We start from the raw sequence: 26,706 nt of genomic DNA, 5'->3' as shown, positions 1-26,706 counted from the left end.
AAAGTTAACTGTGCTGCATTTTTTTCCATGAAAAAGTTATTTTGCCGTCATTTGGAGCAAAGCTTGTTAGAAACCATTTCCCATTTATATAGATTTTATGCACAAAATGGAAAGGGTCAAACTGTTGCAAACTCATAAAGTTCAAAAGCTAATGTAAGCGTTACAACCTTCTTGTTAAGGCTTCTAAAACATGTTTTCCCATGATGGAGCACTCTATGTGGTTTCCAAATGCATCTGTACACAAGAGACATGCATTTCTGGCAATAAATAAATAGATAGATTTGGGTTGACATATATGAAAAAAGCAATTAAATGTTACTGTACTTGCTGGTGCAGTACTGTGCAGTGGTTTTCTAGGGGTGGAATATTTAACTGAGGAAAGGATAAATTACTAGCTTGGGAAGATGCCACATAAGAAATAAATATGCAACAGCACCACTCATTCTTTTGACCATCCAGTACATAAGAATATGCTCCTAAAATATGCTCCTTAATCAAGTGAAAAATTTTCTCCCAAAGTATTGTCTGAAAATGGCCTGTCTGCTTTACTATTGATTATCTTTTAATTGATTCGGCCACAAGTTTTGAAGACGCCTCCCCCAAAAGCCCAACGGAAAACAAAATTAATTGTCTTTTCCTTAGAATAGGGCTTATGTGTTTGGTATTTCTGATATTGTTGGTCTGGGATCACATTAAAACCTACTCTTGTCCTGTTTCTCCATCAGTTCTGTCTGTCCCCTACTGTTCCTACTAAGTCAGCTCTGAATGTCCCAGTAAATGAAGAAGGAAGGAGAGACAGGTGGTATCACAGAAAGAAAAGGGCTGCTGCGTGCTAACTCTAGGACTGTTTAAAACAAGATTATGTACAAACAAAACTTTTAAAATTAGTGCTTCACGCAGCCAGAAAATTCATTCATAGACCTATTACGCGGTTTGTTGTTGTTGTTGTTGTTGTGTGCCTTCAAGTCATTTATGACTTATGGTGACCATAAGGCAAGCCTATCATAGTGTTTTTGGTTTTGTGTTGGTTTTTTTTTGCAGGATTTCTTCAGGATTTGCCTTCCTCTGAGGCTGAGAGTATGTGACTTGCTCAAGGTCACCCAGTAGGTTTAATGGTCGAGCTGGGAAATGAACCCTGGTCTTCAGAGCCGTAGTCCAACACTCAAACCATTATACCACACTGGCTCTCCATGCACACAGTAATGGCTACTTATTTATTTGCTATTCCTTACTACTACAGATGAACCAAAAAATTATACAACATATCTATGTGTGCTATAAACTAGTTTTAAAAAAGCTATCAATTTTGCAGCCTAAACATCCCGATCTTATTTCACCTTTTAAGTGTAGCTATAGATTAATAATATTAACTGAAAATAAAATAAGTCTTGTTTAACTAGCAGCTTAAAAAAGCGGAAAAATCAAAGCCTGTCTTATTCTAGAAAGCAACATCTGATAGTGTTTGAACAAAGTACTATGTTTGATCATTAACTAGAAAGACACACAAATGCCTTGGCACAATGTATTACTGACACAGAAAGGATACTGTATAATTTACCATTCTCATTTTAAATCCAACTAATGAAATTCTATCGTTTTTATTCTTCCATGTCTGTTATTTCCCAAACACAACCTAACACATTAGTGCAAGTAATGAAAATATTGGCTCTCATTTAACACTTTTATCTCTCCAGATTGAGATAGTTTGTATCAATGCATTCTAGTAAAAGAAAGCACCCATCTGTGCTAACATGATCACTGTCCAGAATATACAGGCATAATTAAACAGAATTTGAAAACCAAATTAAGTCTCCTTCTTTCTCCAGAAAAAATGTCCAACTAGGAACAATATGTCTAAAACAGAAAGTCACAGATGCAGACTCTTTCTTTTTAACAGTATTACAAAATTTATTTTAATATCTAGCACAATGAACCATACCTCCATTAACAGCAGATTGTAAAGCATGCTAAATAGTCCTACAGCCCCTCTGGCATCCTTGGCATGAAGACTCTTTTAGGTGTCTCTTTGACAAATGACCATAGAATCTGATAAAATCTTGTATTATGTTAAATCTTGAACCCCCAAGAACTATAATGGAATAGACCAGTATCTCCACAGATGGATTCATTTGAGTCTGTTGGGTAGAACTTCTACTTCAGTATTTGCTATTTGTGTTTGTGTTCCTCTGAGTTAATAAAACAGACTCTGATGTGCTGAAAGATGAAGACAGGAATCATCAGGGCCTGGAAGAGGAGTGGATAGCATACCTCAGAAGCTACTCAAAGAAAATTTATTACACATGTATATCATTCTGGATGGTGATGGACCACAGTCATACAGTCAGGTTTGCTTGGTATTTGCTGCTGCTGCTGCTAACCTCCCTCGAATCGATTCCAACTCATACCTGTGCCTTTTAGGCATATTCTGAAAACTCTTATTACAGAACACTTTTTAATTTACTCTGGAGTTTATCTTAATCCATTTTTATGTTTAATATGGACTCTTGTTGATAATACTGCATGTTCTGTTTCACTTTTCAAGTGTAACATAAGCTTTGCTAGTGAGTGGAACGATAATAGGGTACCATATGATGTCAAGGGGAAAAACAAATTCATTGAATCCAAACATTTGTACCATGTACACCTTTTTTTCCCCTTGGCATACAAATTATCTTGGTGTTGGAAAATCTCATAAGCAAAGCAGCCCCAATGAGTTCTGTTGCTTAGTAAAGATAGCGTCAATAAAGCCAGATTTTCATATTTTGTTCTTCCCAGCCAAATCATTCATTTACTAATCAAACACAATCTGAAAGGAAAATTTCACAGAGCTGCTTATACATATACACACACAGTACTGGGCACAGCTCAATAGAGTAACTTTAGCACACATATATTGACTTTTTAAAGTTCCTGGTTTATCATCTTTGGCATTTGGACAAATGCACACACAAATCTCAACCACAGGAGGAAAAATGTAATGATGCCAAAATTCAACAAGGTGAGGTGGAAGAGCTTCCATATTTACATTTTTCTGTAGAACCTCATACCCTATTTTTAAAAATGTATGGTTTAATAAAATTAATTAGTAACATAATGATTACAATAGAAGTCATAGACACAAGATAAACCACAAAACATATCTAAAATCAAAGTTGTGTCTAATTTTTTCAGGTGAGTATTGCTAAATAATTATTGGTAGACATTTATGAACAGCATATACACTTTAATTAGGGTAAAATTAACAGATTAACAGTTTTTAGTGCCTTTATTTCTTAAAATATAAAGAACATATGGGGGGCATACACAACTGAGCAGGGATAGCCTGTATTCTAACATAGGAAGGGCACCTCATGCTGCTGCTGTCTGTGTCAGGCCACTGGTGCTACTGAGTGGTTTCAATATTTGCACTTTATTGATTCTCCCTGGGAAATATTTTGAGCTATCAGAAAAACATTTCACAGTTTATACCATATACATTTAATGTTGAATACTTCTTCGGTTTCAATTACTAAATATGTCACAGAAATAATGCCGAATCAGATTACCATTGTTTTAGGTCTGCAGGAAATTTTCTGCTAAACTCATTTCATTGCTTAAACTCAGGGTTTGTCCACACGGGCTGAAAGAAATGGCCTCAACTTGTATCAGAGCTCACCTGTGCAGATGATGCACATTATTGAAACAGCCGGAAAATGGGCCCAATCCACGCCCAAAGGCTTAAGACCAGAGCAAACTACTGTAAATTGCAGATTGCTTCAGTTGAAGCCAGAAAGAATTGGGGGGGGAGGGGGGGACCAGGCAGCTGCCAGCACTGTAAATTTGTTGCTGGCCCACAAATTGATTGCACAAATGCATGAGTGGTCAGGAATACCACTGACCCACCGCACATCCTGTGAAGCAAAACGATGACAAACATGTCATATTATCAACAATAAAATGGATCTAATAAAAATATTAACCAAATGGCTGGTCCGTTGAGGGGCCATGAGGGGAAGGGGAGAAAGAAGGGATATAGAAAGAGGGGATATCATGACAGGACAGGTACATGCTGTACCAATGTGTCACTGATGTGCAGTTGATCAATTGTGTGATTATGTAGATGTTAGCGTGGGGGATCCAATGGGCTCATGGCTGAGCGGGGCAGGGGAGATGATTGGCTGCTGCTAGCAGAGCATCTGTGCACTTATACACATGCATTTGCTGCAGAAGAGAAAAAGCATAATGACACGGCTTATTGCTGCGATTGCTCCAGTATGGTGGGTCTATCTTCTCAATGGGATGCAAACTGAGCGTCAGTTGTCGGCCTGTTATGGGAGTTGGCTATGTGGTCAGTGGGCCCTCCGCACAAATCAGGAAACCATGAGGGGGAGGTTGAGTTGATTTTCACCTCCATCTCTTTGTGGCCTCAAAACTGCCAGTAGTTGCTGTATCACTACTGTAGGGCAGTAGTAACTACGTTAAGGATGGTACCAGTGAGCATCCTTAACATATATAATAACACAGGAGACTATGAAAGCACTTTCTACTTCACTTGTTTTATTGTTTTTACAACAGAAACATTTAGGCTACAATTTCATGGCCCTTGGTATCTCCAATGTTGACATGGATGAGAAATGAGCACATTGGGATAGTTTACCACATCACAAGCAAAGGAAGTTCTGGGTATGCAATATCCTGCCTTCACCCAGTCTTTATATCCCTTATAATACGGGTGCGGGGCAAGTTTAGCACAACTCAAGGGGTGATGTGTTTCCCCCTCACTGCTCACAGGAGGAGTTTTTTAAAGCAAATTTAAAAGGAAAAGTGTGGCAAACATGACCCCTCCTTCCATTCTGATAGCAGGAGCCTGATGGGGCTAAAGAAATGACACTTAACCCCACCACAAGAATTTTCTAATAGTTAAGAAAGAATTTATTTTATTAATTTCACCTATTTTAATGCATTTTACATATATGTAGCTCGTTTTTAACACCCTTTAAAAATTCCTCAAACACATACATTTTTTAACAAGGTCAATACATACTATAAGTTTTCTAACCACATCCAGCTAGATAGACATCATAATACCTATCTTAATGTCCATATAGATACAGATCTTCACTCATGTTGTCTGCACAAGCATGCCTGTTTCCATACCTGGACCATGTTGGATCAGGGATATGTGGTAAATCCAGAGCACCATGCCATTTTCAATATTGACTTTGTTAATAAAATTGCCTCTACTGGAAGCTTCAGCATTAAAATAATCCAAAATCAACACTGATTTGTTCCTTATTCATTCCCTTATTTATACATCTTCCATGCAATGTTGATACTAAATATACAAATTACTGATACTAGGCAATTGTACTATGTAGGTTTTCCTACTATACCATGCAATAATAAATAAGCCAGAATAGAGCACTATCCACTCAAGATATACAGCCACAAAACTGGAACTACATATGGTGATATATCTTGTTCATAAACTTTAATCATCAGAATAACAATGTCATAATTAAACTGATACATGATCTAATAAATCTCTGTTGAAATTATTTTAGGAATAATTTGCCACATAAAAATAAGGTTGCTTAGTCACAGAAGACAACAATTTTTACACAGCATTCTGGCAAAGCCAAATCTCCGTTTCTCCATGTCAGGAAAACTGTCAAACAAATGGATGTGAATTTCACAGCAAGGCTTTCATCTGAAATCTGTAATAAATAAATTAAAGGCGCACTATACAGGACAGCTATTTTTTTTCTCCCCAAAGTAACAGTTACAAGAAATAACAAACACAGGAAAATTAAAAGCACAATGACAAATTACAAGTAAAATATGCTGCAACTTTGGAAATAATTTTTGAAACTGCAAAGTATTTCATCATAATCAGCCAAACGGCAAGTTATCTAAGTGAGGGAGGTGGAAATACTATTTGTTCTTTTTTCTTGATGGGACTGGTCACTGTTTTTAAATGGTTTACATACTGAAAGCCCCTATGGAAAGTAAAACATACACACACTCCTTTGTGCAGGATTTTTTCTCCAAATTTGACCTCCTCTAATTCAAAAGGCAGTCTATAATATAAAAATTCCAGAGCTATACTACCAGAAACATTTTTAAACCATGTAGCTAAAACAAGGAGATCCCAGTTAAATTCAGAACAGATGGCTTTACAATACCAAGAGATACTATTTTGAAAATGTATCCTGCAATTTTCTTTCAATTTAATAAATGTATATAATTTTGTTGCTTGCTTCACACATCAAGAGCCACAACGAACCTAATTGCAGGATTGTGGAAGTAGCCTAGAATCCAAGGCCTACTTTAGGCACATGTAAAGACTAGAACATGCTTCTAGGTATCATTCTTTTCTTTAAAATTAGCATCTCCCAAATCATGTCTCAGAGATTATTTTGGAGGCTCCCTCATTAACCAAAGCATTTTACCAGGTGGCATAGCTGGATGCTGTTTCGGTAATAGATAACCATCATCTGAAGAGCTTATGAACAGTTGTATGGTTCTTTCCACTCCAGCAATAAATGCAGAAAAATAGTGAAAAACTGAGATCTATGATTCCACAAAACTTATATGCAAAAAGGATGAGCAATCCAATGAATCACTTTTATATGCTACTTCAAAAAAACAAATATAAACAAAACCAGAACTGAATTAGATATTTAGCTGAAGTCACAATGCCATTGTCTTCTAAATTACTTCAGACAATGAAATTATATGAATGTTAACAAAATGGATGCATTGAAAAAGTATTGTACTTGGCCTTTTGTGATGTTCATGGCTTTATTTTTGCTGCATATAAATGACAGAGAATCCACTTTCTTTTCTAATCACTCACACTAGCTTCAGGGAAGTGCCTGTGTATGTTCCTGCACACATAGCAATAAATGTATACAAACTGCAAAAACCAAAGAACCTATAATTTTATAAAGACATATATATGTGATGTGTGAAGAACAGTGCTATATAGTCGGCCCTCAGTATGCATGGATTCTTTATTAAGGATTTTCTTTATTAAGGGCCCACTGTATTTCATTTCAAACATGATCTTGAGATACAGACATACAGCCAATACAAATTCATTCAGGTAGGCATATCCCCCTCTCTCCCCAGAATACTTCCATATTATATATACATGGATTACATATATATAGCTCTCCCATGTTAAAAACTTCAGTTAAGCACCTGAGAAAAAGAGCCGGTTTTATAGAAATGTTTCTGGTGCTTAGTAAAATGTTTACAAACATTCTTGCTACATTCCAGCAAGAGTAATTCACACATAGACTTCTATCTAGACATACAAGAAATACCACACGGAGGGAAAATCTATTTAGTTATCAGACATGTGAACTAACTAAATAGTCAGGACCACTGATCACTGGGAGTGGGAAGGCACAGATGCCATTTTCCTTCCCAAAAGAGGGATTCGTACCCTTAAGTCTTATTTAGCTCCTTTGCAGTATATATTCAGGGGCACACACTGTTTTGTGCATTGCTTATGTCAAGTCTGTTTCAAGGGTGGAAAACATTTGGTCTTCCAGATACTGCTGGACTGCAACTCCCAGAATTCCTCACTATTGTCCATGGAGCTGCTGGAATTTGCAGCCCAACAACATCACAGGGCCACATGATATCCATTCTTGGTATAATAGACTGTCAAATTCAGAGGCAAGATCCTCATATGTAGTCTGCCTCTGAACTAATACCACAAAGGTAACAAGTGAGATATCACCCTTAGCATAATAAAAATTACTTAAATAAATATATAATTAATATCCTTTGATGTGATACAGATGCTTGGTATTGCAAAATATATATTTTAAGGTTATAATCTCATGGAAATTGTTGTTATTGTTAACTTCCCTCAAATTGACTTCAACCTCTGGCTTTACAATATTCTACTCTTCAGAGCTGTCATGAAATAAGAAGCTATCTCTGCAAGCTCAGCTATGCTGTTTTAAATAAAGATCTTTAGTACTCTGTTACCACATTTGTCAGTTATTTTCATACCTGACTTACCACCAAAAAAGGCACTTTGTGGAACTTCTTCAAAGTTAAAAATACATCAAAACAGTGTTAAACTCTACCCCTACCCCAAATATTGAATTTCTTGGCTTAAGTCTTAGATTTAAGGATGCACCGAATGTTACAGAAGTACTGAGCAGCACAGGCTGAAGAGTCCTACAGCCAAGTCCTGCACTAGCATCTCATATGAATCGTGGAACCTTTTGAACAGTGTATATGTGTTAAATTAATGTATAATGTGTATTGTTGTTAAATATTTACATTGAGATTGGAAATGCAGTTGTGTTTGCAACATTCAGATGTAGCTGGTTCTGAAGAGCCCAAAAAGAGGTACACCAGGAAATGAAAATATAGTTAAAAGTATAATCAAACAGAGTTTTAAAAAAATTCTCTCTCCACTAATGAAACTTATCTGCTAAATGCAGTGTGAATAATAATAATAATAATAATAATAATAATAATAATAATAATAAGGCTATAACCTCGACACACGTGGGGGAACCTACGTACACAGAAGTATGTAAGTTTGTGAATTACCACAAAGAGGGAAAATTCAAACACAGCCTAGCAAAGCATGCCCAGCAGCACCTAAACATCAATGAATACTGTATCAGGAAATGGGAAAAATAACAACCCATGAAACATGAGAAAGAACAGAGTGAATGCCTTGCTTGAACTCCCTTTTACAACTTACAATGTTCAGATCATTTCCTCAGGTAGACAATATCTCTACTGCACACCTTTGGATGGTTTCCAACATAAAACTTCAATATATTAAATAGTAGTCAATGATTGGCTTTTAATGGTTATATCTGGAAAATAATGTTCATGTGCACACACCCTAAATTACCAGCACATTTGAAAAGGTGTGTATTTAACTGATATTTCTCACAACGTACAGATAAGCAACTATCAGGAAGCAATTGTGCCCCCCCCCACACTTCCAGGTATACTGCAGGGAAAGTTAGTCATTCAAATACCCATGTTCACTGACCACAGTTGATGACTTGAATATGCACACTCTAACTTCAGCTTAAGTACTTTTTTGTGGGATCAAAAGATAGAATCCCTTTCCTTGTAGACACATCAGCATAATGCTTGAGCCAGGAAACCTACAATGCCACATGGTACATTATTGTGGCTGGATTGAACTACAGCTATGGAATGGCTTCAGATTTCAACTGTATTCCATCTCGCTGTCCTATCTTCACTGTCCTATCTGAATGGCTTCTGCCAATTTTGAGATGAGGTGGGTTTCCCCCACTCTGCACTTGAAACAATGAAATAATATTGGTGTCATACTGTATAACAAGTTTGGTGAATCATTACTATGCAATTTGTTATGCTTTTATTCTAATTTTACATATTTTTGGTGTGCCATTTTAATTTTATGTAATACTACTGAAAAAGAGAAAAAAAACATTTTTTAAAAGTTTACTGTGTCAGATGCCATATTCGTTTTAGGTTTAATTTTCTAGAATAAACATGGGCATCTTTTTTAGATCCAAGGGCCAATTTTCTGCCTCTGTGGTCTTCTAGGAACTGCACAGACTGCCAAAAATGCAAAAATAAAAAATAACTAACCCCATAATCAACTCAGATGTGGCTAGCGGTCCACTTCTGATTTTGAAAAACAGTGCAGGTTTTGTAAAACAAAATTAAACAGTAAAAGGTGGCCCACAATCTATCTGAAACACTTCAGCAGGAGAGGAAACTCATTTCTTTGACAGAAAAAGGTGGTTTTGTATAGTTGTAGCAGTCTTGAGTTAACGGAAAAGCCCATTAACTAGTAGTGGCATTTCCATTTTCCAAAGTTTATATTTCAGGATATATTATATATATCTTCTAGCAGCACGTGGCAAATACCATTATAGCATTATACTGATGGTATCTGCAAACTGTGTAATTATTTGGAGATGTAGGGTGTATCCACACTGCAGAATTGAATTGGTTTGACACTACTGTAACTACCATGACTCTATCCTATAGAATCCTAGGTTTTGTAGTTCGGTGAGGCACCAGAGCTCTCTGACAGAGAAGGTAGAATACTTCACCAAACTACAAATTCCAAGATTCCACATGATGCAGCCATGACAGTTAAAGTGGTGTCAAAACGCTTTAATTCTGCAATATGGGTATATCTGTAGACATAATTACAGATACAGTGTGCTCCTTACTTTCATTGGTTTTACTTGTAAGCCAGCTCACTGTTGCCAGTATTTGAATGAAGAGGTTTCCACTTCAATGAGAAATGGGGAAGAAGAAAAAATACTATTACATATAATCCTATCCCACATTAATTTAAGAGTAATCCCTTTCGAAGTCAGTGGGACTTAAATGTATGTAGGCATGCATAAAATAGCTCTATTAAGCGCACAAACTTAAGCCAACATTATTGTTCTCTGAAATTTCATTCACACATTATTCCTGTGACAAAATAGGTATGAGGAACTGATAGATAAAATGTTTCAGGAACACTATTTGTCATGGATAGTATCCAGCAGCTTACCATCCAGGGGATTTGACCCATGGACTGATGCTATGGGTTTGATCACTTGAGATTAGCATTTGGATTATGGCACTAATGTGCAAAAATGTGTGTGTGTGTGTGTGTGTGTGTGTGTGTCTTTAATTCATCTGTCCACTTATGGTGACTTCATGAATTTCATAGGTTTTTCATAGGCAAGGAATACTTACAGATAGTTTTGCTAGTTCCTTCCTCTCAAATATACACTACAGAACCTGATATTCATTGGCATTCTCTTGCTAAAATACTAGCTAGAAAATATCCAACGTTCTAATCTAGTTGCATCCTTTTGTCTGCTTGAAAATACTTGAAAAACAGAGACTGAATTCACTTTTTCCAGCTGACAGACCTACTCATAAGGAAAAGTGAGCCATGGAACAAGGCAGGGAAGCATATCCCTCATTAAAAAAACTTAACATTTCCTGCAATAAAACCTAGAAGTAGAGAACTAATCATCAACTCCCCCTTGGGCTGAGGCATGAACGGCACCAGATTCCCTTGGTTTGAAAACAGCTGGTATTTCCAGCTGCCAAAATATCGAGAGCAAAAATGTGCTACAAATTGGGACTTGCAAAAATAGAAAGTTGATTTGAATGTGCAAGGTTTGTTTGTGATTGAAGAGGAATTTCAGAGGCTGGAGTGCCATCAAAACACATGACTCATAGAAGGCACCTTGGAAATATTAAAGAAAGAGAGAAAGTCCATTTCATGCTGTATTAAATAAAAATCCAATTATCATTAATTTAATTTGTTTGAACAGCAGCAAATTATAAATCCATATCCAAATAGCTACTGTTCCATGATGATGATGATGATGATGATGATGATGATGATGATGATGGTGTTGTCTTTCAGTTAGTCTGACCCTAAGCTGCTTGGGTATGATAGGTCATAAACAACACTTTGAATTGTGTCAGAAGCAAACTGGTACCCAGACAGCCTATTTTAACAAGGAAGTTATATGTTCCCTGTAATCAGCTCTGGTCAGCACTGTGGCTGCAATACTTTGGACTTGCTAAAGTTTTCATATAGTGTTCAAAGGTAGCCCCATGTAGGATGTATCACAGTAATCCACATGGGATATAATCAAGGCATGATTCATCATAGACATATTTGACATTTCTATGAATGGGGCCGAAGGCACACTGTCTTTAACTATATGAACTCACTCCTGACTGCCACTGAGACCTGGGCATCCAGAGACAGAATTGGGCAACACCAGCATCTTAACCATCTTAGTCTCCAAAAATATCATATAGAACAAATGTATCGTATAAAGAATTGAGATTCAACTTTTTAACTTTTAATCATTTCCCTTGAAAAAATATACTGTTACTCCAATCCCCAATATCTCAAAAATATCTCTAATTTGGATAGAGCACTCTGCACAAAGTTAAATTCGCATCCTGTTCACAACATTTCATGTTGCTGTTCCTAAATGAACAGGATTCCAAAAGGAATCCAACTCTTGGGGGTGTATTTCTCCAGATTATCTATCATTCATAGATTTGAAAATTGATAAAGGAAGCTTGTATATGTATAAATATAAATAAAAACAATCTTAGTTTTCCTCAGATCTAGATGTTTTAAACCCCTACATTGTTTATAAAAACAAATATATTATGTAATACGAAATGGTTCTAGCCACAGATGTAACTGAAGTGCAAGAAACACAAGTTCTCACAAATGTATCTATTCAACCATGTTATTTTTGGCAGCTTTTTTTTTGCATGTCTTGGAAGGATTGCTAAGATTAAATCTAGATATAAAACAACAAGAAGGCCAATAGCAGCCCCACTAAGGAATCTTTGGCATCACTTTTGAATCTTTAATATCACAAAGGCTGCATACACACTGCAGAAATAATCCAGTTTGATACCACTTTAACTTTCATGGCTCAATGCTATAGAATCTTGAGAATTGTAGTTTGTTGTGGCACCAGAGCTCCCTGACTGAGAAGGCTAAATGTCTCACAAAACTTCAGTTTCCAGAATTCCTTAGCACCAAGCCACTGCAGTTAAAGTGGCGTCAAATTGGATTATTTCTGCAGCACAGATGCAGCCAAAGATGGCCTGGTATTATGAAGTGACATAGGCACTTTAACTTTAAACCATATGTTGCTGTAGGCTTTTGCAAATATTATACAACAGTATAGTATAAACCATCATTATATTGGTTTATCCCTACAAAAATCCCAGATTTGATTGACAATTTGCTAGTTAAAACCACACTATCAGAAATTCTAACAAAACCAATCACCACATAATGCGGAGTGTCTTCCTACATGTATAGTCCTAGGATACAAATCCTAGGATTGAATTCTGAACATGTCATGCAACTACAAATTCCCTTGGATGAAGCCATGGCAGTTAAAATGGTGTCAAAATGCTATAACTATGCACACTAAAAGTGATCTAAATAAAATGTGTTAAAGAGGAAGGTGTTTGTCTCTTCTTGTTCAAGAAAGTGTTACAAATGCTTGACTTTGCATTACAAAAGTAACATTTGAAATATATGCCCCGTCCGCCTTTTCCAGAATTTTGTTTTCTAAGAATGGAACAGTACATTTGATAACAAACATGAAAGAAGAAATCTAATGTACACTGATTACATTAAATGGCCTGCTACCACACTATATTAAACATATTCTTTTTGTGACAACATTGTTGAGCTAACTCCCTTACTACATGTTCTCTTGGTTCTTCATAAGACTTTTACTGAAACTGGGCTTATCATTCATAAAATAAACTTTGCCAATAGCAAACTTCTACAAATTCCAAACATTATCTTTGACATTGCGATGTCCTTGAAAGGTTACGTTAGTTGTTTTCTTCTCATTTTTTCACCTCTTTCCCCATCAGGTTTCATGAGATTCAGTAACTATTTGGAGTTTTAAACTGTCCTAGCTCCCCCAAGTGGCAGTATCAATTATTCAAAAATTTCTGGAGCACAAGATCAACATTATCTAAGCTTTTAAGCAGACCAAGCTGGTTCTTACATTTTAACCAGTGTTTCTCACTATTGATGCGTTATCGCAGATTGTGTATCAACTGTTCCAACAAAAAAATGTGGCTGAGGAAGTAAGGAGAAACTGGGGGGCATAAAAAGAAATGAATGCACTCACAGTACTTTTTTGTGTTAATACAACCTAAATAAACTGATTTGTCCTTAAAATCAAAGTGTTTCTGCATTTACCTGTTTCACATGATTAAAAGATAATATATTACATAATTATAATTTTATGCACATTTTAAACCAACATCAGGTTGATTTCATTTAGGATGAACGAAAATCATTTCTTTCTCCCCCTGCCGCTTCCCCAAATAACCAGCAACACTCACTTTTCTGCTACAGATGCATGCCATTGCCATGTTATACAAGTTTGTTTAGCAGAAAGCCATGCTGTGTTCAGTGGCACCACAGTACGTCTACAAAGGATTGTACCACAACTTCCAGAACGCCAAAGGGGTAGTAGAAGACAAACCAAGTATCATCTTCTCAAAATCCAAAATCTGTTTTCCATCCCAGTTGTGAAGAGCTTTGTGAAGTGGATATATAAACATGGTTGCCACACTTTTCCTGATTCTGTTACTTCAGGACAAAGCAAGTAAACATGGGAAGGAAACATGGATTTGTAAGGTCATTTACTTTGCTGAGAAATGCTGAGAAATTTCTATCAACAGGGTTGGTACTTATCAGATGCAACACTGTATTCACCTGAAATAGGATATTTATTTTCTTGCTAGACTAACAGATAGCATAATGAATATTCATAATATAATAACTACCAGTAAGCAAATTGACGAGTTTTAGTTAAAAGACATGGAATAAGAATATGATATCATCCAGGAGGGTTGTAAGCCACTGTGATCAAGGGATTTTTTTTAAAAAAAAAACTATGAATGGCTAAGATTCAAAAAGCTATGAACACTTTGTGAAACACACATGGGTGCTTTTCATAATCCACAAGAGGTTTCTCATCAGCTGCCTTCCAATAAGACTAGAGGACTCTCCAGATTGGTAACCCCTCATTTAAGCATCTACCAATGGTAAAATGGTGGGCTACTCATTTTTAATGCAGATGCAAAAAACAGTTTTGCACAGAACCTGTTTCGTGTCTTATACATAATTAACATATTTTAGTGTGTGTGTGTCTGTGTGTGTGTGCATGCATTATGACAAATATATGATAATTATATCATATAATTAAAATGTGTTTTCCGGAGCAGAAAGTTCTAAATCAAGCTATACTGATGACTGATGCATCAGTCAGTTAACATGCAATTTAAACTATATCAAATTAGAAATCTGATTTCTATATTCTTTTTTCTTCATTTATTAAACCAGGATTGGAAAACATGTGGCCCTGCAAATCTTCTTGGATTACGACTACCATCATCCCTCATTAATGGCTATGTATGGCACATCTGATGGAAGGCTACAGGTTGTCCACCCCCTGTTTTAAATAAATCTGTTCTGGAACTCATGTATGAAGAATTGTAATGTTATCCTTTAACATAGTGGTCACTATATTGCTGTAAAACTACACCTCAAAAATCTCCCCATTGGTCAAGCTCTTCATTTCCAGATATTTCACTGCCCTTCCTGCCTATGGGAAACAAGTTCCTGGAGGATGTCTAACCTGGTCATAAATGTTGATTGACCCTCTTTTTACACTTGGCTTACCATAATGACTAACATTTTGCTATGAATCAATGACAATCTGCCCAAGCTAGAAAAAGCATCATGTATAGGCTTATAGATTAAACAGTTCCAAAAGAACAATTTTTATTTTACTTTGATGTACACTAAAGTATATACAACCACTCCCTCATGTTAAAAATGGCACAGCAGATGAAGAGGATCTCTATCAATACTAACAGTAAATACATGAACAAGCCCTATAAGCTTTCACCTCCATTTCTGATTCACAGAGAACCTACGCAACCATGACATTAAAACTCACTTTATTACATAGAATAAGGCATTCATCAGCACTACCATTTGATTTATTACTGCTCTTCTATTAACCAGATTTCCAGGGAATTGTTATTGAGTAGCCAGTGCTGAAACCTTGAAGAAGAGCTGTTGCTTAGGAGCTCAACTGTGTGCCTTTCTTCACTTCCACAGGCTTAAAAAAACATGCCATGTATAAAATAATCTGATTTTTCCATTTTATAGAAGGGTAATCCTGTGCTGGCTGTGTGCCGTAATAAAATGATGATAAATGAAAGAAGGGTAATCAGAATCACTTCCAAAGTCAAATTGATCCAAACTGATCACAGATTAAGGGAGCTATCTCCTTTGCACGTTCACTGTTGTCATTTTACCCTGTGCAGTTCTAAACATTAATTTATACAAATATATATGCTATCCAAATGAAAAATCTTAGTACAGGTAATAATATATTCAGAACAGATATAAGCTTCTGATTGAATAAGTGTGTGACCAATTGAAAATAATTCTAAAACCCCAAATTCTTACTAAATTAACCACTGGCTCTGAAACTCAGGCCAAACAAATTAGACTACAGTACAACATGAAATTAGATGTAGGGTTTCATAAACTTCCAAAAAACAGAACTTGAAGAGTTATGGGATAATCACTGTTGCCTTTCTACACAGTGGCTCAGTTGACACACTGCAAGAAGCCAGATGTCTGAAGAATCATTGCTTATTGTGACTGAGCGATCATGCAATACAAGCTGGCCAATCACTCCTGCTTGGTTCTTCCTGCCAGAGGGGTTAGCTAAACAAACCAGGGACCCTCAATTTGTATGGATATCTGAACCACTAGATGGAAGAGCCAAACAGATGCAATCAAGCATGCTATTTGATCCCAAGAAGCCAAATGCTAGTCAGTCTCTCAACATAGCACAAAACAAGGAGTCCCAGGTAGCATGTGATTTTATAAGGCACAAAGGAAGTTAACTTGCAGAGAAATCCCAAAGAGATTATTTTAAGACCCCCTGAATTCAATAGAAATCTTAATACTTATACATTAATGGGTGCGTATAGGATCCTGCCATGACATATCCCCTTTGAAACATTACCTCTTTATTTTGAGAGACAGCTTATTCATAAAATCACAAAGTGGTGGAGGAACTGTCATAATCATCATTCATATCACAGGTAGTATCTATAGTTGCCTCTGAATTCCATTCCAGATAGAATGGAACATGATGCAGTTTTGCTGAAGAAGCCTCCTATTTGCAGAGGTTCTTGTGTAAAAGCCTCTGAGGAATCACACCAAATGTATACAGATATGGTTCAGTTAATGAAGGAGGTGTCTTTCTGGGCATTATTTCCATTTCATGGTAGAATTTAGTGATTATTATGACCTTTACATTTCTACACACTTTGTATGCGGACTGACAGGCTGCATCTCCTTCTATGAGCCATCCCAACTCTTAAGAGCTTCAAGGTAAGGTCTCCTTTCTGTCCTACCACTTTCATAGGATAATTTGGTGAGCATATCACACACAACCTTCTCAGGGGTTGTTACCAAGTTGTGGAACTCCTTTCCACAGGTTGTTCAGTTGGCCCCTTTCCTGTTGTTTTTTTGCCAGTTGGCAAATATATATTTTATGTAGGCAGTATTTTTTTACTTATTGCAGCATACAGAGCTTTTAATGGTGCAGGTATGTATTATGTCTGTATTTTATTATATTTTCAAGATATTTTTAAATCTTTTTAAAATTTTTAATTTTAAAACATTCTCTGAAGATGCCAGCCGCAGATACTGGTGAAACATCAGGAATAAACTCTTCCAGAACACAGCCACATAGCCAGAAAAACCCACAAAAAACTATGGATGCCAGCCATGAAAGCCTTTGACTTCATATTTTTAAAACTGTTTTTAACTTGTTGGGGGGGGTTGGTGCAAATCTATTTTTCACATTAAATTAAATATCCTTAAATTCTACAAGGATGTTCTTCAAGTTGCACCTTGGCATGATGTTAATATTTATGTGATTAGTATTCTTAGAATCATAGAGCTGGATGAGACGCAAGGGCCATCCACTCCAACCCCCTGACATACAAGAATACACCATCAAATCACTCCAAACAGATTACCACCCAGCCTCTGCTTAATAACCTCCAAAGAAAGTGACTGCATCACACTCTAAAGCACTGTATTCCACTGTTGAACAGCCCTTACCATCAGGAAGTTTTTCCTAATGTTTAGCTTTATTAATAATTTTTGATAGTAATAGTTCATGGTCTGTGCCACAATCTGGTCCTGGTCTTGCTTTTGTGGAGAAAACTGAGCTTCTTCATGTTTTGCTTCCAATTATGTAATCTATTTGATTTCTATATTGGTCATCAGGTGATGTCCATCTATACAGTCACTTCTTGGGTTGCTTGAGGAATGTGTTTACAATGAACAAACTGCTGGCCTCGCAAAATTCAGTAAGTTGGTCTCCTGCTTCATTTCTTGATCAGAGGACAAACATTCCTACAATCTTTGATTCTTCTCCATTACCTATTTTTGCATTCCAGTAGCATATGTTTAACAAGTCCTATTTTGGTGTGTGATCAATTTCCTCCTGGACTCCGAGCACAGAATTTTTCAAATTCTTCTTCTTCTGACTGTTGTTGGAGCAGTAACTTGGATTAATGTTATGTTGATGGGTTTTCTCTGAAGTCTTATATCCTTTGACTGCTTTTGCTACATCTCTCATCACTATAAATGTCACCCCATTTCTTCTTGGACTTTCATTTCCTGAGTAAAACACTCTGTAATTATATGACTCAAAATGTCACATTCTTGCCCACTTTAGCTCACTTACCCCAAGCTCACTCACTTTAGCATGTCACTGAATTGAGATCTAAGGGGCTGTGCAGACCGTCCCTTTTACAGCCAGATCGGGGCCACAGCAACTGTATGCCATGGCCCCAATCTGGCCTTTGCAGGGTGCAATAGCCGTGGCACCGCAGTTTTATGGCACTCCTTCGTGCTGCGTTGTGGACACAGCATCAGAGGAGCACCGTGATGCCATGCACTGTGTGGTGCAGTGTGTGGTGTCACACCATCCTGGGGGCAGAGCTGAGATGTGCATCATATGAACATCATGCCTCAACTCCGCCCTCAGGCTGGCTTTTCCTGCCGGTGTGCACAGCCCCTTAGTGTTTGATAAGTTTAAAAAAAAAGTATTGCCATGTGTAGACATTCCATTTCTTGTTTTATTATGTTTTGTTTCTCAACATTTATACTTCTTACATTCCGTGTTCCTGTAATATGTGTTGTGCAGTTTCAGACTTTCCTTTCATCTCTGAGCATGTCATCAGCTGAAGATCCTTTTGGCTTGAGTCCAACTGCATCATTAGCCACAGCACTGCTTTTAGGGGCTGTACAGACAGCCCAACAGGGGCGGCTCTATGCCACCCCTGGAAGCGCTGGGTTGGAGACATGGCAACCGCATGCCGCGCGCCCAAACTGGTGTAAAAAAGGAGCAATGAAACACGGTTCCTATTTGCTCCATATAAGGGGTGCCACACACGCCACGGTGCGGCATTATGATGCTCCTTGTGCGCAGCGCCATTTGGGCACTGTGCACGAGGGACGTCATCATGGCGTGCCCTGTCTGGACAGGTGCACTCCATGATGGTGGCCAGGTGGCAATAGTAGGGCTTTGAGCATGTAATCCTGAGCTCTAGTTCACCTGCAGGCCAGCACAAAGTGCCAGTCTGTACAGGCTCTTAGTTGTCCTCCACTCTACCCCAGAAGCCTACTGAGAGACATCCAGCCTGGGAGTCTCATCTTCTGGCACTATCTCTTGTTTCATTTTGGATTATCTCATCATAATGTTTTTGTGGTGAAAGATATTCAAAAGGAGGCTTACTGTGCCTTCCTCTGCACATTACTAACAATTATTAGTTAGTGTCACTACCATTATCTCTGAGAAGAACCTACTTCTATTAAATTAAGTATTCATACAACAGCATTAAAATTTACAGAGTGAAACGAGTCTGTTCTCTTCCTTGTCCAGTCACTTTAGATCTTATTTTGACTTCTTTCATCTGCACATCTATGATAGTTGTGACTTGAGACTGCTTCCCTGATGCATCAAGATTTCCCCCTCGCTTTTTGGTTATTTTCAGGCATGGCTCTTAAGTTGTCTTTTTTTGTTTGAAAAACCATATGCACAGAAATAGGTATATGTGCTTTTTAAACTATTATGTACAGTGAAAAACAGACATTTACATCCAGTACTCTGAGACTAAGGTATTTTATTTTCCATGTGGATTCCATAGAATAATGGCTGAGCAAAATACACTCATCCCTCCACATTTATGGCTTTGACTTTTGCGGATTTGCTTTTTCATAGATTTTACTCATATGTTCTCTCTAGGAATATCTAGGTCTTCCAGCACAACTCTATGGTCAACTTTAACCAAGTTGACCACTGAAGGGCCTAGAGATTCCTAAAGAGAACACTCCACTAGGCATTTGTAGCTCCTCCAGCACAATTCTGTGGTCAATGTCTGACAGATGTTGACCACAGAGTTGCACTGGAGGACCTAGAGATTCCTAGAGAGGTGTGCTCTCAGGTAAAAACATTGTGTTTGTGTTATTTGCTGTTTTTCCACATCTATGGGGGTGCCCCTCACTCCAGTGAATGTGGAGGGATGAGTGTAATGTTTCATCTTTTATTTTTTAAAATGTTCTAAATATTAGAAATTTCAAATTCCATAGAAGTAGTCCATGTTCTTATTATACGTGTTGTGCAGCTTCAGACTTTCCTTTCACCTCTGAGCACATCAACAGTGTGCCTAATTTTATTTTTCCTGCTGTGGATGAAATCATATGGAATCTTGGACAAAGTAGATATAAGACTTCACAGGCCAGATGCATAATGTGATTACATTTCATATATTTGATGAAACAGGCTCTGATAAATTAAAATGTACATGCAATACATTTTCTATTTCTGAAGATGCCAAATAATTATGTTGATAAAAATATTGTTCCTTAGACTACATTGATTAAACTACTTATATCTCAGTTTTAAACATAACTGAACTTTTTTGTGTAGCACTGGACTGCCAGGGGCAAGATTTTGCCAGATGAGATGACAACTCAAAGCGTAGGAATGGGGAATTGAAACAAAGCAGTAAAATTGTGATTGGGGAAAATGGAAACAGCCTTAGACTAAACCAGATGGGGCTACAGGAAGAAGTGCAGCTACAGCATTTGGAGCAGGACAGACCCAAGACATTTTGGTACCTGAGACAGAGCAGATAATGAAGGGGGGGGGGACTATTCCAAGTCAAGGTGTATAATGTCCAAAGCCAGCACAGCTGTTTTGGCACAGGAGACAGAAGTCTCACCATATCTTACACACTCCTGGGTAAAAGATTAAAAAAAAAGAAGAATAAATTGAAAAACATTTTGCTGCCCTTTTCTGATATTAAAAAGCTTCTTGAGGTGGTTTCATCTAAAGTTAAGGCAGTCCCTGACTGTGAGAGGGGCCCTCACTGCAGAAAAGACGCTTATTAAAAGTTTTGACGGTTGCAGTGAGCGAGCTCCTAAGCAAATGGAGAACTAAGCATTACCACCCAAACAGACATCAGATGAATGTGTGGGGAACCAAGAGTGATATAAATATTGTGCTCTTCCTTTGAGGGCTACTTCACAGAAGCACACCACCAAGGCCACCACATTTCCATCTCCAGCAGAGTAAACTTAACGTTGCTGCCAGACAGTCTAAGCTATGGCTTAGCTTAGTTTATGGCGTGTTTTAAGAATACCATCAACAGTAATCTGGCAATTATCTTAGACATTAACTACTTGTGAGGAGCAAAATTGAGTTCCATTGGTTTCTCTTTCATTCTAGGTGAAACTGGAAACTGCAGTAGCACTGTGCTGGATCTAGGACAGGATAAAAATATGGATGGCTATTGCCATACTCATAATGCAGGGTAAGATTTATATGGCCCTCCAGAAGTTGTTGGATTACAACTTCTAACATTCCTCCCCTCTGGCTATACTATCTAAGGCCACTGGGATTTGCAGTACAGCAACATCTGGAGGGGGCCATATGATTCCAACCCTTCTCATAGAGGAACAAGACAAGCTGTTGTAGCTTTATGTACAAATATATGAGCTTTTGTATCTAAAGCAGGCCTGTACAACATATGGCCCAGGGGCCACATGTGGCCCACCAAAGGATTTTGGGTAGCCTGTGAGGATGTGGAAAGACTTCAAGGCTCCTCCGCTGCTTGACCTTCTCCTGAGGAGAGGGCAATGTGGGGGCGGAGGAGAAAGAGAAAACATTCTTCCCTCAAGGCTCCTCTGCTGCCTGGCTTTCTCCTGAGGAAAAGAACTGGGGGCAGAGGAAGACAGGTAAACACTTGCCCTGCAAGGCTCCTCCACTGCCCAGCTTTCTTCCAAGGAGAAGGCCAGGTGAAGGAGGAGGAAGGTCAAACATTTGTCCCTCAAGGCTCCTCTGCTACCCACCTTTCTCCTGAAGAGAAGGCCAGGTAAAGGAGGAGGAGGGATGGGCAAATGCTTGTCCTGCATGGCTCCTCTCCTGCTGTGCTTTCTTCCAGATGGAGGAGGAGGAGATCGGGTGAACATTTGTCCTGCAAGACTCCTCCGCTTCTCAGCTTTCTCCTGAGGAGAAGGATGAGTGGACAAGCAAGGCTCCTCTGCCACTCAGTTTTCTCCCGAGGAGAGGGAGAGGCAGAGGAGGAGAAGGATGGAATTAATATTAATTAATTAATATTTAATTAAAATCTATTTGTGGCTCAAATAAATTTAGCCTATTTTAATTTTGGCGCCTACCTAATGCCAAGTTGTGCAGGTCTGATCTAAAGGCTAGCTAAAATAGGTCTACCATTAAATGATGTAAGACTGAAACAAATAAAATCACAATGTTGAGCAAAAGAGAAGCAAATACAAAATTCAATTTCACATAAAATGCCAGAAACGGAAAGTAGCAACCAATTAAACGTCTATAGAACAAGATTAAATACCGATTACAGAAAGTATTGAGCTACACACTGTTTATTGACTGATTTAAGGAAATCTCAAATGTTTTAAGTTGCCACGCCTGTTAGTACATCAGTGTTTGAAAGAGTGCTGAACAGTTTAGCCAAAACTTCCGACAAATCACAACACCTTTTCTTATAACTATGGGTTTTATAACCTTACACTTTACCACATGACCATGTACACCATTAAGAAGCCCTCAGAAAAAGTCCCTTTGTAGCATAGAAACTGCAGTGATGACAGTATCCCACAAATTCATTTTAATCTCAAACTCCTCTCTCCCAATCTTCACCCTTTCCATAGAACATTCTAACACAAAGGAATATTCTTCACCCTTGTCCTTGTTAAGTTTGCAACAAAACTTTTGGTAATTTAATTAACAGGGAAATGTATTCTTATTCATCTGCATTTAGTACTACTTCCTGAATAATTGACATTTGATTATATAATTGTGTTAAAACTTTACATTTAATTCCATCTTTCTAAAAAGAATAAGGGCACTTGCGTGAGGAAGCATATTTAAAGTACATAAGATGACTTATTAAACACTGAAATCTCAATTCAGTGGCATGCTCCAGATCAATGACATTTCCTATGGCACTTTTTGTTCAAAATAATTAATATGGCTGACTGGAAGGCTCTCTGAAAAGATGTTTCAAGAGAAGATTCATAGGAAGCTGTGTTCTGATGTAGATTTTTTTAAATGACATATTACACAGCATTTCTTTCAGCTTAACCTTACAAAACAGTTACAGACCCTGATTAAACAACGTTATCAATACGTGTCCTGGTTTTATAGTACATCCATCAAATGGATGATGAGAATAAAAATAAATAAATAGAAAGAGCAAGAGCCTAGTTGTTGAAGCTTACTTTTTGGCAACGTGCCATTTGTGACCAATATAGTCCATAGGTTTGTTTTCACATTTCAGGCACAATTCAGGGGGAATTTCTCCTGCGTAGGTCCCAGTAAAATAAATAAGAGCTGCATAAGAGAACTAATGTACTCTCACCCACCGGCTCACCTACTACAACGTTCTCTTCTTGGTAGTGCTTTTCAGTGGGGCTTCTGCAGGAAAACTTTCTAACGGATTAAGAGTTTCCTCTTTTACTAGGGAGGCTCCAGTGACTCTTCTGGGAAAGTGAATAATGTTCAGAAAGTATTGGGTTCCCCCCCTCCCCTTCTCTTTTCAAGATATGAAGAAATACCATAATATGGCTTCCTGTAGACTAAAGGGCTAGTTCTGTACTATTCCAAAGAACAAAAAAAGTGAAGGTGCAAATGGCAGTATTTGGCTTATACAGGGTGTGTGTGTGTGTGTGTGTGTGTGAGCATTTATAAATTGTACAGTTGGACCTCATTAGCCATGGATTCCTTATCCACGGATTCAACCATCCACAGGTTGAAAAATTCCCCAAAAGTATAAATTTCAGAAAGCATACCCCAGTTTTGCCATTTTATACAAGGGACACCATTTTACTATGCCATTGTATTTAATGGGACTGGAGCATCCATGGATTTTGGTATCCACAGGGGATCCTGGAAACAAACTACCAAGGGCCAACTATATGTAGAAATATTCCCCTATATCTATATTACAATGTCAGACACATATTTCTATTCAGAACAATGCTAAAGCTGTACAGTTTTTTGCTATCTTTTCTATGAGAATACATGTGAAAAAGATCTGCGAGTCCAAGTAGACCACAAGTTGAACATGAGTCAACAGTGCAATGCGGCAGCTAACAAGGCCAATGCGATTTTAGGCTGCATCAATAGAAACATTCCTTCAAGGGAAGGAATAGTGCCACTTTATTCTGCTCCGGTCAGGCCCCACCTGCAATATTGTGTCCAGTTCTGGGCACCACAATTCAAAAAGGATGTTGAGAAACTGGAGTGTGTCCAAAGGAGGGTGACTACAATGGTGAAGGGTCTGGAAACCATGCCCTATGAGGAACGACTCAGGGAGTTGGGTGTGTTTAGCCTGGAGAGGAGAAGGTTTAGTAGTGATATGATAGCCCTGTTTAAATACTTGAAGGGATGTCATATTGAGGAGGGAGCAAGCTTGTTTTCTGCTGTTCCAGAGACTAGGACCTGGAGCAATGGATGCAAGCTCCAGGAAAAGACATTCCACCTCAACATTAAGAGGAACTTCCTGAGAGTAAGGGCTGTTCGACAGTGGAACTCACTCCCTCGGAATGCAGTGGAGTCTCTCTCCTTGGAGGTCTTTAAGCAGAGGCTGGATGGCCATCTGTTGGGGATGCTTTGACTGAGATTTCCTGCATGGCAGAATGGGGCTGGACTGGATGGCCCTTGTGGCCTCTTCCAACTCTACAATTCTATGATTCATTAAGTAAGAAAGAACAACAGGACCTAAATAGCCTTAAGGGACCAGATCCCCTCTAATCTTGGAAACTAAGCTGGGTCAGTCCTGGTTAGTCCTTGGATGGGAGACTGCCAAGGAATACCAGATGCTGTATCTAAGGATGCATTATTTAGGTACCGAGATTGATGAAAATGTATAACCACACATGCATAGTGTGCAGTATATATGACCCCATCTCATCTTGGGAGTTAAGCATGGTCACCCCTGGTTTATACTTGGGTGGGAGGCCACCAACAAATACCAGGTGTTGTCTACGATGTTTTGAACTACCCAAACCACCTCTTATTCCTTGCCTAAGAATTCAAAGACTCAAAACGCACTGCAGAAATAATCCAGTTCGAGACCGCTTTAACTGCCCTGGCTCAGTGCTAGGGAATCCTGTGAGTTGTAGTTTATTGTGGCACCAGAGCTCACTGACAGAGAAGGCTCAATGTCTCCCAAAACTAGAGTTCCCAGAATTCCCTAGCAAGGCACCAAGGCACTTAAAGCGGTCTCAAACTGGGTTATTTCTGCAGTGCGTTCTGGATCAGCATGAATGTTACCTAGTAGCACTTTTTGTACTCTTTGGGAGAGAAAGAAGTTGGTAGTAGCATAAGCTTCTATACTTTGCTTTCCATCAGATGCATGAAGACATAAACCTAAGAAACTTTTGGGTCGAGGGATGACTTGAAGACATATATACAGAGAGAAAGAGAGAAGAAAACTGTTCATATTTTGGGGGGCTACAATATATATATATATGAAACCAAAGAGTCCTAATCTTTTACAGAGACTTTACAAAAAGTACCCAAGATGAAAACACATCGCTTTGAAGGATCCATGCAAGCCTTGGTTTCTCCTGAAAACTCAGGGGGAAGAACCCCAAAACAACCAACTCTTATCAGCTGCCTTCCACTTTCAATGAAAAATGTTAAAGTGTAAGATCTTAAACCTTCCCCTTTCAAGCAAAAACAGCCACAAAAACAGCCACACACCAAAGCCCTCTCTTCCCCACCTCCTCCTTACATAATGAAGAAGATGAAACCAATAACAACATCATTACTACTCCCCCCCATTACACTTTTTCTCTGGCTGCACTGGAGGGATAACCCGGTTTGAAAGCGGTTTAAGTGCCCTGGTTTAAGGCTATGGAATTCTGGGGGTGGTCGTTTGTTGGGGCACCGCTTTCAAACCGGGTTACTGCTGCAGTGTGGATGTAACAGTTGTCAGGACCACCTGGGCAGCCCATCACACCCAGATAGGAGATAAATGCATGCTTCTTGGTGCTGCTCCAAATGGAGGACAGCTTGGAGGACGCGTCCGGGAAAAAGAGGAAGCCTCCTGAGAAGCTGAGGCGAGGAGGAGAAAGCCAGCTACCTGCTCCCTGCTCTCTCTCTCTCCCGTTTCTTGCTATAGTCTCCTGCTCCGGAGCTCCTTCCTCCTCGACGCCTGAACCGAGAATGACACGAGCTGCCGGCTCTGCCCGCGAGTCCCCCTCGGAGAAGCCCCTCCCCTTCGCCCCCATTGGCCCCCGCGCTTGCCAGTCTGGACTCAGAGTGGCCACGGCGCCTCGTGATTGGTCCTTTCTCCTCCCAGTGTGTAAAAAAACAAACATCCCCGCCCTCCCCTCCAGGGAACTTTGGAGTCCCCCAGTTCGATCCTCCAGGGAAAGACCCCACTGCTGCATCCGCACTGCAGGGATGACCTGGTTTGACACCGCTTTAAACTGCCAGGGCTCTCGAGGCTATGGAATTCGGGGCATCGTACTGTAGTTTGTTGTAATTAGTTTGC

The 26,706-nt window shown here is 38.6% G+C and overlaps 1 protein-coding gene across 1 annotated transcript in view; it reads right to left on the bottom strand.

Annotated features, from left to right (window-relative positions):
* FKBP5 (FKBP prolyl isomerase 5) overlaps positions 1-26,374 on the bottom strand; it is a 60,529-nt gene extending 34,155 nt beyond the window's left edge. The window contains exon 1 of the mRNA XM_042463529.1: positions 26,293-26,374. The gene's annotated coding sequence lies outside the window, so the exon portion shown is untranslated. The remainder of the gene's footprint in view (positions 1-26,292) is intronic.
* Positions 26,375-26,706: the final 332 nt, after the last annotated feature.

The sequence above is a fragment of the Sceloporus undulatus genome, chromosome 4, assembly GCF_019175285.1.
Source record: "Sceloporus undulatus isolate JIND9_A2432 ecotype Alabama chromosome 4, SceUnd_v1.1, whole genome shotgun sequence".
NCBI classification, from domain to species: domain Eukaryota; kingdom Metazoa; phylum Chordata; class Lepidosauria; order Squamata; family Phrynosomatidae; genus Sceloporus; species Sceloporus undulatus.
This window is presented reverse-complemented; position numbering and strand designations above follow the sequence as displayed.